Here is an 11,348-nt window from a genome sequence, read left to right as displayed (position 1 = left end):
AAAAACACCTTCAAGCAATCGATTTCCCAATCGATTGGCTTAGTAGAAATTCTTATTTTGAGTTAGATAATCGATTGCTCAATTGGTTCATCAATGGATTGGCCAGTTGTTATTACTTGATTGATTTAAGACTTATTTTGATTTCATTTTTATTTGGCAAGCATTATATGAACTTTTAGCATATGGAAAATCCTTTTAAGGTGCATGCTTAGTTGAAAGGTTATTTTGTGCATTTAAAAACTTAAATGTTATGTGTTAATTGTTAATTTCGGTTGGTGACCCTTTACAACTATTGTGGAAATCTGGGCTTTGCCCTCAGATGAGAGCCAGGACGATCCTACCGGTTCGTACCCTACGGATGGGAATGTAGATGAGAATGCTTGACTGGAGCTATGTTAGGAGGATCTCACGGGGCGTGTGGAGATCACTCAGGGTGTATAGCTATAGTTTTTTTTTTTTTTTTGTAGAATGATCAGATTAGGATGACATAGAGGGAACAAATGTCTTTCTTTTGGATTACGTTATTTTGATATGGAAAACTGTACCTTTACTAATATTGTCAGTATGACATCTTATTTGAATGGGTTCCATGTATCATTTGTTGTTGTGTAAATACTTTGGATTCATATTTCAAGAGAACTATTCCGCTGCGTATCAATTATATTGACTTAAACATTTATCCAAAGGTATTTCCTTATTTGTTTCTCTGTTTTATTTTAATCGCTTTTAAAAAAAAAAATACACCATCGCTTTGAAAATCGGGGTGTTACAAATCTAAACTAAACTAAGCTTGGCACATCATCATTCGGGTATAAAGGTAAAGTTTAGATTTTTCCAAATGAATCAAATCTATCTTCAACTAGTGGTTTGGTGAACATGTCAACCCATTGTTGTTCAATGTCTACAAACTATATATTTGGTACTCTTTTTTTTTTTAAAAAAGTACCTAAAGAAGTGATGTTTGATTTCTATGTGTTTGACTCTAGAATGTAGGATTGAGTTCTTGGTTTTGGCAAATGGTAGAAGTGTTGTCACATAATATGAGAATGTTACTCTCAAGGATCTTGTAATCTTCTAGTTGATGTTTCACCCATACCAATTGAGAACTGCAACCAACTGCTAAAATGTACTCAACTGTTGCTTTTGACATTGCAATTGTGCTTTGTCTCTTATTTGACCACGAGATTATGTTTTCAACAAGAAATGTGCAGTTTTCACAAGTGCTTTTTCTCTCAAGTTTGTCTCCAGCATAATCAACATCACAATATCCACTTAATTTGTACTTAGTAGATTTCTTGTAGAAGAAGCTAAGGTTGATAGTATCTTTTAAGTATTTAAGGATCTTGTTAACATCAATTAAATGATATTTTCTTGGATTAGTATGAAATCTTGCACGCATAAAATAATAATAATAATAATAATAATAATAATAATATCGGGTCTGGAGGCAGTAAGGTAAAATAGTGATCCAATCATACTCATTTGAAATTCAAGCTGCATCAACTTAGGAAATTCATGACGAATAATACCATTAATAGATCAAAACATAATGTCATCAACATAAATTTGAATGATAAAAATGTCATCTCCTATTGATTTTCTAAGCAGAGTGTTGTCTAGTTGTCCTCTTTCAAAATTGTTGTTAAGCAAGAAGTTACTTAGTCTATGATAGCATGCCCTAGGTGCTTGTTTTAGAAGATATAGTGATTTCCTAAGTTCAAATACATGGTCTGGAAATTCAGAACTTTCAAAACCTGGGGTTTGCTTAAAAGAGACTTCTTCACTTATATACCCATTTAGATATTCACTTTTAACATCATTTTGAAATAATGTAATGTTATTATAAACAACAAAATATAGTAGGATACAAATAACTTCTAACCTGACCACTGAACCAAATGTTTTAGCGTAATCAATGCCTTCTTGTTGACTATAGCCATGTGCAACAAGTCTTGCCTGGTTTCTGAGCACCGCTCCTTTTACATTTAGCTTGTTTCAGAAAAACCCATTTGGTTCTAACAATGATTTTCTTTGGTAGATCCCAAATATTATTCCTTTTAAATTCATTTAACTCTTCTTGCATTGCAAGGATCCATTCATCATTTTCCCGTGCTTCATCAACAAATGTAGGTTCAATTGATGATAATAGACCAAACAAAGTTGTGTCTTTCAATGATGATATGGTGTTCAAAGGATCATTTGCATTTTCAATGATTAGAATTTCAGGATGGGATGAATTGTACTTCCATCTAGATCTCCCTTATGACTTATCTTGACTGCTTCTAACTTTGTCAGATTCATCCTTTGATGATTTGTCATCTTCTTTTGATTTACTAGGATCCTTTGATTTTTCAGGTTCTTATAGCTTGTCTGCATCTTCTCCCTCTGGTTCCAGTAAACCTGCACTATCATCAACTTGCTTTGACTTTTTAAGGTCAAGTTGTTTGTCATCAAATTTAACATGTATTGACTCCTCCACAATATGAGTTTCCCTATTAAACACTTAATAAGCTTTAGATCTTTCAGAATTTCCAATGAAGATGCACTTTTGTGATATGGAACCAAACTTGCCAATGATGTCTTTATTGTTTATCATATAACAAGTACAACCAAATTGTTTAAAGTAGGAAATGCTAGGCTTTTTACCCTTCCATAATTCATATGGTGTTTTATTCAATATTGACCTAATTAAGATTCTATTTTGAATATAGCATGCAAAGTTAATTGCCTTTGCCCAAAAATGTGTTGCAATATCCATCTTATTAAGCATGGTTCTGTCCATTTCTTGAAGGGATCTATTCTTCTACAACTCTATTTTGTTGTGGTGTTCTAGGAGAGGAGAAATTGCGAGAGATTCCATTCTTTTCACAAAAACTTTCAAAAAACTTGTTTTCAAATTCTCCTCCATGATCACTTCTAATTGTTACAATCTTAAGACCCTTTTCATTCATTACTTGTTTGCAAAATGCAATAAACACTTTTTGGGATTAATCTTTATTTCTTAAGAATTTTACCCAAGTCCACCTAGTGTAACCATCTACTATCACAAAGCTATACTTCTTTCCATTTAGTGAGGTTGTTCTCACTGGCCCAAAGAGATCTATATGTAAGAGCTCAAGGGGTTTTGAGGTAGAGGCTGAGTTCTTAGGGGTAAAGGAGTTCATTATTTGTTTCCTCTTTTGACAAACTTCACACATAATATCAATTTCGTAGCTAAGCATAGATAGATCTTTAACTAGTTGAAGTTTATTCAATTTTGAGATTAATCTAAGTTTGCGTTACCTAACCTTTTATGCCAAATTAATTTCTCTTCATTTACCGACATTAAACACTTAACATCTTGTTTATGTAGACTAAACATATTTATCTTATAGATGTTATTTTTCCCATGACCTATAAAGAGTACATATCCATCCTTTTGGCTAATTGCCTTGCATGTTTTTCGATTAAATATAATATCATAATTATTATCACTTAACTGACTAATACTTAATAAATTATGTTTAAGACCTTTAACAAATAAAACATGTTTAATAGAAGGAGATGTGCCATTACCAACTGTGCCTTGTCCTATGATCTGACCTTTCCGCTTTCCTCCAAAAGTTACTGTGCCTCCTTTGATCAATGTTAGGTCGTGGAACATAGACTTTTCTCCTGTCATAATTACATGAGAATCCACTGTCCAGATGTCGTGATCGGTGTTTTAACTTGGCTGCTGAGGACATCTACAACATAAATAGTTTTGTTCTTAGGTACCCAAATTTAGTTGGGTCATGGTTTGTTAGTCTTGAAAGGTTCTTGTATTTACTTGTATTTAACATGAGACAAGATAATTTAGAGTGACATTTCTTAGAGCATAAAGTACACAAAATATCAGATGGAATAAGTTTAGGTTCAATTTCCTCAAATCATATACCTCTTTTACCATTTCTACTAACTCCATAAATCATAGAAGCATACTTGCTTATTTCCATAGTGTTAGCTAGAATGTATTGGAATGCTAATTCATATTTATCATAATTACATGTGATATTTTCTATAGGTTTTGAAACACGAGTATCTTTCAAGGTTTTATTTTCATATTTAACCTCAACACTTTTAGTTTCTAAAGCATTGATTTCTTTAGTTAAGTTTGCATTTACTTTCCCAAGGGTTTTCAATTTTATAGACAATTATGGTTTTAATTTAAGAAATTATTTATGACATTAATTAAATCAGATCACGTTAAGTCATAAAATACCTGGATTTCTTCACCAACTGATTCACTTCTAGAGTGAGAATAAGTGTTTGTGTTGGATTTAGAGGCAAAGTTGGTATGAGCCATTAGAACTATAGCTGGTTGCTCTTAATCATTAGAGAATTCATCATAATCATCCTATGTAGCCATCAAAACCTTATACTTGGGTTTGGAATCTTTCTTCTGATATTTCCATTTTTCCATATTTTGACATTCAAACTTGACATGTCCATGTTCATTACATCTATAGCGTATGATGCTTTTCTTGTTAGGTTTTTTATCCACTCATTTGTTCGATTGCTTGAAATATCTTTGAGGAAATTGCTTTTTTCTGTTGTGCCACATCTTTTGAATTTTTTTGGATATGAAAACTAGCTCCTCATCATCTGAGTTCAAATTCCGATCATCTGAATCATTACCTTCAGAACTTTCTTCTGCTTGGATTTAAAAGCCACAATTGGTTGCTTCTTCTTGGGCTAATCCTCTGCAAGCTTAATTTCACGCAATTCAATTAGGTAATCAATTCTTCTAATTTTAGAGTATTGAGATCCTTAACTTCTTGAATAGGTCTCCATTTTCTTGGAAGACTCCTATGGATGTTCTTCACATAATCAACATTAGTATAACTCTTCTCAATTACCTTTAATCTTGAGATGAGAGTTTGTAATCTGGAAAACATTGTTTCAATGTATTCATTTTCTTCCATCTTAAACTACTCATACTTTTCTGACTAGGAGGTTGGCCTTTGCTTCTTGAATTTGTTTGCTTCATTCATAAGTCAGAACCAAATTATCATAATTGCTCTTTGTTGTCTCCTTCTTGGTGGACTTGTCAAACTCCCTGAAAGTGATTGCATTTATCATGAATGTTCTTTGCTTATGATACATCTTGTACTTTTTTTTATGATCAACATTCGTCTCCTTTCTTGGAATTTCAGTACCATCTTATTTTATTGCAGTAGTATAACCATCTTCCACCAAGTCCTAAAGTTCAGGATCTTGAGAAACAAATAAATTCCTTAGCCTGTCTTTCTAGTAATCAAAATATTAACCATCAAACATAGGGGGTTTGTTGATGTTTCATACAACAACTTCTTCACTAAGTCTAGATGTGTTGAATCCTTGGATATTTCCTTAAACACTATAAAGTACTCAACCTTGAGACCAAAATCTGGTGCCAATTGAAGGTGCACAAACACGAGAAAGAGGTTTAGATTTGAGTTTGTCTAATTTTAAAATTATTTTCTTAATTTTAATTCTTATTTTGGTATGGTGACTTAGTTTTTTGAACTAATAAGAGGTTGTAGTAAATAGACAAAGCAAAGGTAAAAATAACACACCAAATTTTATCCTGGTTCACCACTAACTTGGTAGCTACGTCTAGCCCCCTCACATAAAATGATCTAACCACCTACTTGAATTACAACAGCACTTGACTTTACAAGTCGATCTTCTCAAAAGAATCTGTACCTACAGACTTTTTAAGGCAAACCACATCTTGACCCCACAAGTCAAGTCTTCTCTACACATCTTGAGACCCACAAGTTGTTAGAGGAAAACTATCCACTTGACCCTACAAGTCAAGTATTCTAAACACAACCAAAATCATTGACTTTTCTCCATTAGATTGGTTAACATGTTTGTTGGAGTCAGATACTGTGTGGCTTGAGTAATTATAATCACATGTAGATGCAAAACTGCGTGAATTAGAATTAATGACTTGGGTAACTTCACCTTTGTTGCTTTATTAAGGTCATTGCAACTTTAGAGTGTGTTGCGTATTAGAGACATCACTTATGAACATGTTGCATTGTTTAGAGTTAGCGGAATATATGCTGTAGATGTAGACTTGAACAATCACTTTAGACTTCAGAGACATGCTAAAGTTACTATTCATTAGAGGAATATTGAAGTTATTGTTTACAGAGGCATGCTGAAGTTAATGTTTATTAGAGGCATGCTTAAGTTACTGTTCATAGGCATAAAAACTCCAGAGGCACACTGAATCTTCAGAGGTACAAAATTCTTTAGAGGCACGTTGTATCTTCATAGGCACAAAATTCTTTAGAGGCAGACGTAGAAACACGATGAACTACCATAAGCACACTATCAAAGGCCGATGTACAAGCTTTTCGAGCGTGTTATATTTGACATATTTGATTTCGTTTCGTCTGAACTTTTTACTTTCTCTTGTGACTTCCTCTGGTGACTTCCTCTAGTGGTATTCTTTGGTCATATCTTCTGGTGGTTTCCTCCATTTTTTTTGCTCTAACTTCTGCACACTTAATGAAGCCATTAGTGAAATAAATTAACTATAAGTGGAAAACCAACCTGGTCCCAACATTTGTGGTAACCTTTGATTTGGCTGTGGCATCAATATCATGTGCTGCATTTTGTTCAAATGCTACAACTTATTTAGATGCTGCAACTCTACCATCTCAAGCAACTATCTCACTAGTTAAAATGAGAATTCATCCATGTGAATCCTAATAGTGGTGCTAGCCAAACCTTTTCTGATATTTTCCAAAACACTTCTCATAGTCTTCTTGAGGGACAAGTTGCTTAGATGCTTTAACATCATGTTGCAGTTGTTCTTCCTCAACAACAATACTTGGAGTAAATCTTTTGATGGACAAGTCATCCACAACACCCATGTTTACTGGGATCTTGTCTTCAAGTTAGGGCATCATACCATTCTTCAATCTTTGCTTTGTGATCAAACAAGGGAAGCAAAATCACGTCTTCTACATAATAAGGAAAAATAAGCACCCATTCTTCATCTTTGCGTTCACCCCAATAGTGGTATGAGTAGTCAGCAAGATAGTAGAATAGAACTCCTTAACTAAGTTTTCACATTAGGTACCATTTTTATCCATAAAGACCTTCCAATTCAGCTTGTCAATAGCTTAATCAAACTCTTCAAGTAAGCCATAAGGGGGCACTATCTTAATCAAGAAGCCCTTTTCAACAAAGAACCCCTATGCTTCATCATAGTATTTGAAGGCGCAAACACAAGAAGTGAGGGTTGAATTATGTTTGCCAAAGTTGATAACTTTTTGATATTTTATAAATAAGTAAAAAACTAGTTTTGTTTTGGCGAATTACTTGGAGTAGAAGCAATCAGCTTCAAAGGCAGCAAGCAACGAAAGCATAAATAATTTGACACATAGCTTTATCGTGGTTCACCACTAACTTGGCTACATCCAGTCCTCTCATTTAGAAGGATTTAATCTACTAATTCAAATACCTTGAATTACAAAGCACTTAACCCTCCAAGCTAGCCTTCCCAATCAGCCTAACAACCACAGACTTTTGAGAACTAACCACCTTGACTCGACAAGCCAAGTCTTCTTTTAACAACCTTACAACCTCATATTGAAGAAGGAACTAAACCACTATCAGGTTGGATACAAAATATTGGAAGTTTAAGTGTTTGCTTCTAACAAAGATGATAATAATAATAATAACTCTCACACTCTAAGAAAAAAAACTTAAAAAATATTTCTCATTCAAACAAGCGTTTCTCTCTTTGAACTCTAAGACTACTCTTTTCTGCTTTTTGATAATTCTCTTCTTCAGCGTTGTGTATCTATTTATACTTAAAAATTTGGGCTTTAATTTAGTCCTCGTTTAATTCTTAATTGTATTTTGTTCAAATTGGATTTATAAATTCTTCAGATTGATTATGTTCCTATTTTTTTTTTAGATTGAGAATGTAAATTGTTCAAATTGATTCTGTTTGTGTTTTGTTCAAATTGCATTTGTAAATTCTTTAGATTGATTTTGTTCATATTTTTTTGTAGATAAATCTTGATAAAATCTTCTTCAAATCATGACCATATCTTTTTTTCATACTATTTGAAGTCAAATATATTGTTCTCATAAAATACTTTTGTTATCATCAAAACTCTAAGTATAAAATCAACTTGCTTTTCACAATATTCTCATTTTGAAACTTAGGAGGAGCAGAATCACGTGAACTAGCTTATGCATTTGATTTCCTATCTTGATGGGATGATCTCTAAAAAATGGAGGGTCTTCTGTATTTGTTGACTCTTTATTATTGCACCATATTTCACAATAGCAACTTCCTAAAGTAGAATTCAATGTCACTAGGAAGATAGGTTTGAATTGTAACCTTTTTTAAATTCTACATGTATTTTAAAATTAACTTTTAAGTATGTTGACTTAAAGTATTGATAGAATATGTACTTCATAATAATCTGAAGGATTCATATATAAAAGTATTGGAAATGTGGGTTAGTGTGTGTGTGATTTGTGAAGCAATAAAGGATAAGTAAGGGTACAAAAAATATACATATAATTTATAATGGTTCACCCAAACTTGGGCTACATCTTGTCCTCACCCTTGGTGAGATTTTCCACTATAATGCTTGAGACAATTTTCTCAAATCCTACACTATTACCACTTTGTCAATCTGACCTTTCTCTCATATATTTTTCTAGTCATAACTGACTTATAATCCTTTTTCTAAGACACTCTTAGAACTAGCATAATTACCACCACATACAAGTCTTTTTTTTTGGTGTAAGCCCTAGAGGTCAATGTTTTACTTTTGAATTTGGAACTTGTATTGTGCTACTTATTTATAATATGAGACATTTCAATTATGATGTTTGTCTTATATTATAAAGTACGTGAGTGAAATTCGTTTTGATATGACATCGAGTGAATGACTTGATTATGAGATGCTATAGAACTTCACTCTCAAACATTCGTAGTTGAGTACTATAATAAAGGGAAATTAATAATAAATAGATGACTTAATATTATTACCAACATTATAGGAACCAATCGGGCCACACGGACAAGAACAAATTAATGAGAGGCTAAAAGCGTAAATAAGTAACACTTATTAACTGAAATGCAGAACACTTTAAGCTATATGGTGTGCTAAGTTAGTATAAGGTTTATAAATATAACTCTTATACATAATTCATTTTTTAAGCAATAAGAAAATGAAAACCCTAGTCATTCTATTCATCAGCCATGAAACTAAGGCTGACCTCATTCGCGTTTTGTTTGTGTGGATTGCATAGAGACATTGGTGATAAAGCAACGTTCGTGATCATCATCAAAAGTTTATCACGCTACAAGATATAATCTAATAAAACTTGATTTATGACCAATCATAAGAATATGTGGAGGATAATTTTAATTTATTTATTAGAGCTACCAAACCATGATTAGGTTTATGTGATTATATGTTTATGATTGTGAATCTTAGAAACAATCATGCATTTTTGTGTTATATAGTGATTTGTGAAATATGTTTTCTTATGCATATATAAGAAAATTGGTATGATCTAGTATGTTGTACGCAAGTTATTTTCGTATTGGTCGTGAAGGCATTAGACAACTACTTGAATTGTTATACTCTTTTTGGATAAGCAAATCAGTTTGTTTTTGTAGGTTATGCGCGAGTCGATTTCATAATGTTCATTGCCGCTGTACAATTGAGCAAACGATCATCAATAATTAAAGAATTTGAATGAATGACTTTAATAATCAATAATGGTCATATTAATTATAATAAAAATATATCTTTATTATTAATTGTGATTAATAATAATAAATTTATTTTATTATGATTAATTTCGCTAATGATAACAATAATAAGAAATAATTTGTTTGATTAATTACATGTCATTAATTTTTGATTGCATGGTGAGTGGTTATGACCTAGTTTCCTTTTATTTTAAATTATTACGTGTCATAAGTCTCTCTTAAATTTTATTTGTACCATCTCTTCTCATTTCACTCTCTCGTATATTAAATGAGTATTTCAAAGCAGAAAAAGCTTCGAGATCTTCCTTGGAGAAGAAAGACCCATACGAGGTTTAGCTAAGATTCTCACATTGGCTTGTGAGAGTAAATGCATTAGGGGCCACAACCTCGTCAATTTATTTACTATATTTAGGTATGATTTGCATGTATCAATATAGTAGGTTAAATAGTTTAACAATATTGTGAGATTAAATTTCATTAAAATCCTTCAAGTAATATATTAAGTTGAATTCGTTTGAAAAGTAACACTCATCAAGACTAGTATCGAAAATATGGATTCGCTAAAGTGAAGTACATTTCTTATACTAGTAAGATGTGATGAGATAAATGTAATATTCAAATGCTAAATTTTGGATATAATAGGATTAAACGGTTTAGAAGCAAGTGAGTTGGGAATTATCCACGTGATGGATTAGAATACTAGTTATTCACCCAAATTTTTGAGAGTTGTATAAGATATAATTGGAAGAGATTCCTACCCAAAGTAACTAAATTTTAGGTGATCGGCTAAAGCTGATTGAACATGAAGTGAAATATGGATCTCGATTCGCTAGAAAATCTTCCATATTTTTCGAATCAAATGTTGAAGTTCATTTGGTTTGAGTAAAGTAGCGGGAGGTGTATTTAATTAAAGACCTTAATAAATATTTTATTACATGATACTTATTTTTGCATGTAATGTAGATTATCATGACAAATAATACATCTAACAAAATGTTGCGATCAGTCCTCGAGAAAGTTAAGTTTCCTGGAAGAAACTTTCTTGAATGGCACTGAAACTTGAGGATGGTCCTCAAGCATGAGAAAAACTTGTATGTTCTTGAAAGGCCTATTTCCCTAGAACCATTAACTTGTTATAAGGCTGAAAAATATGCTTACATGAAGCATAAATGTCTTGGATATTAGCTACATCAAGCTAACTACCATGAACTCTAAGCTTCAGAAGCAACATGAGAACATGGAAGCCTTCAATGTGATTCAACACCTAAAGATTCTCTATAAAGAGCAAGCTAGGCATGAGCAATTTGAAGTTTCGAAAGTCTTTTTCCAAACCAGAATAACAGAGGGAAGCCCTATAGGTCCTCACGTGCTCAAGATGATTGGTTATGTTGAGAACCTTTAGCGATTGAGTTTTGCCCTTGAGCGAGAACTTCTATTGATCTGATACTCAAATCATTGTGGGAGAGCTTCGATCAAATTGTCATGAATTTCATTATGAATGAAATGGACAAAACTTTGCCAGAGCTGTCAAGCATGTTGAGAACTACTGAAAAGAACATTAGCAAAGGAAAAGGAAAAGTCA

The sequence above is a fragment of the Cicer arietinum genome, chromosome 1 (assembly GCF_000331145.2).
Source record: "Cicer arietinum cultivar CDC Frontier isolate Library 1 chromosome 1, Cicar.CDCFrontier_v2.0, whole genome shotgun sequence".
Classification (NCBI taxonomy): Eukaryota; Viridiplantae; Streptophyta; class Magnoliopsida; order Fabales; family Fabaceae; genus Cicer; species Cicer arietinum.
Note: the sequence above shows the minus strand (reverse complement) of the source record.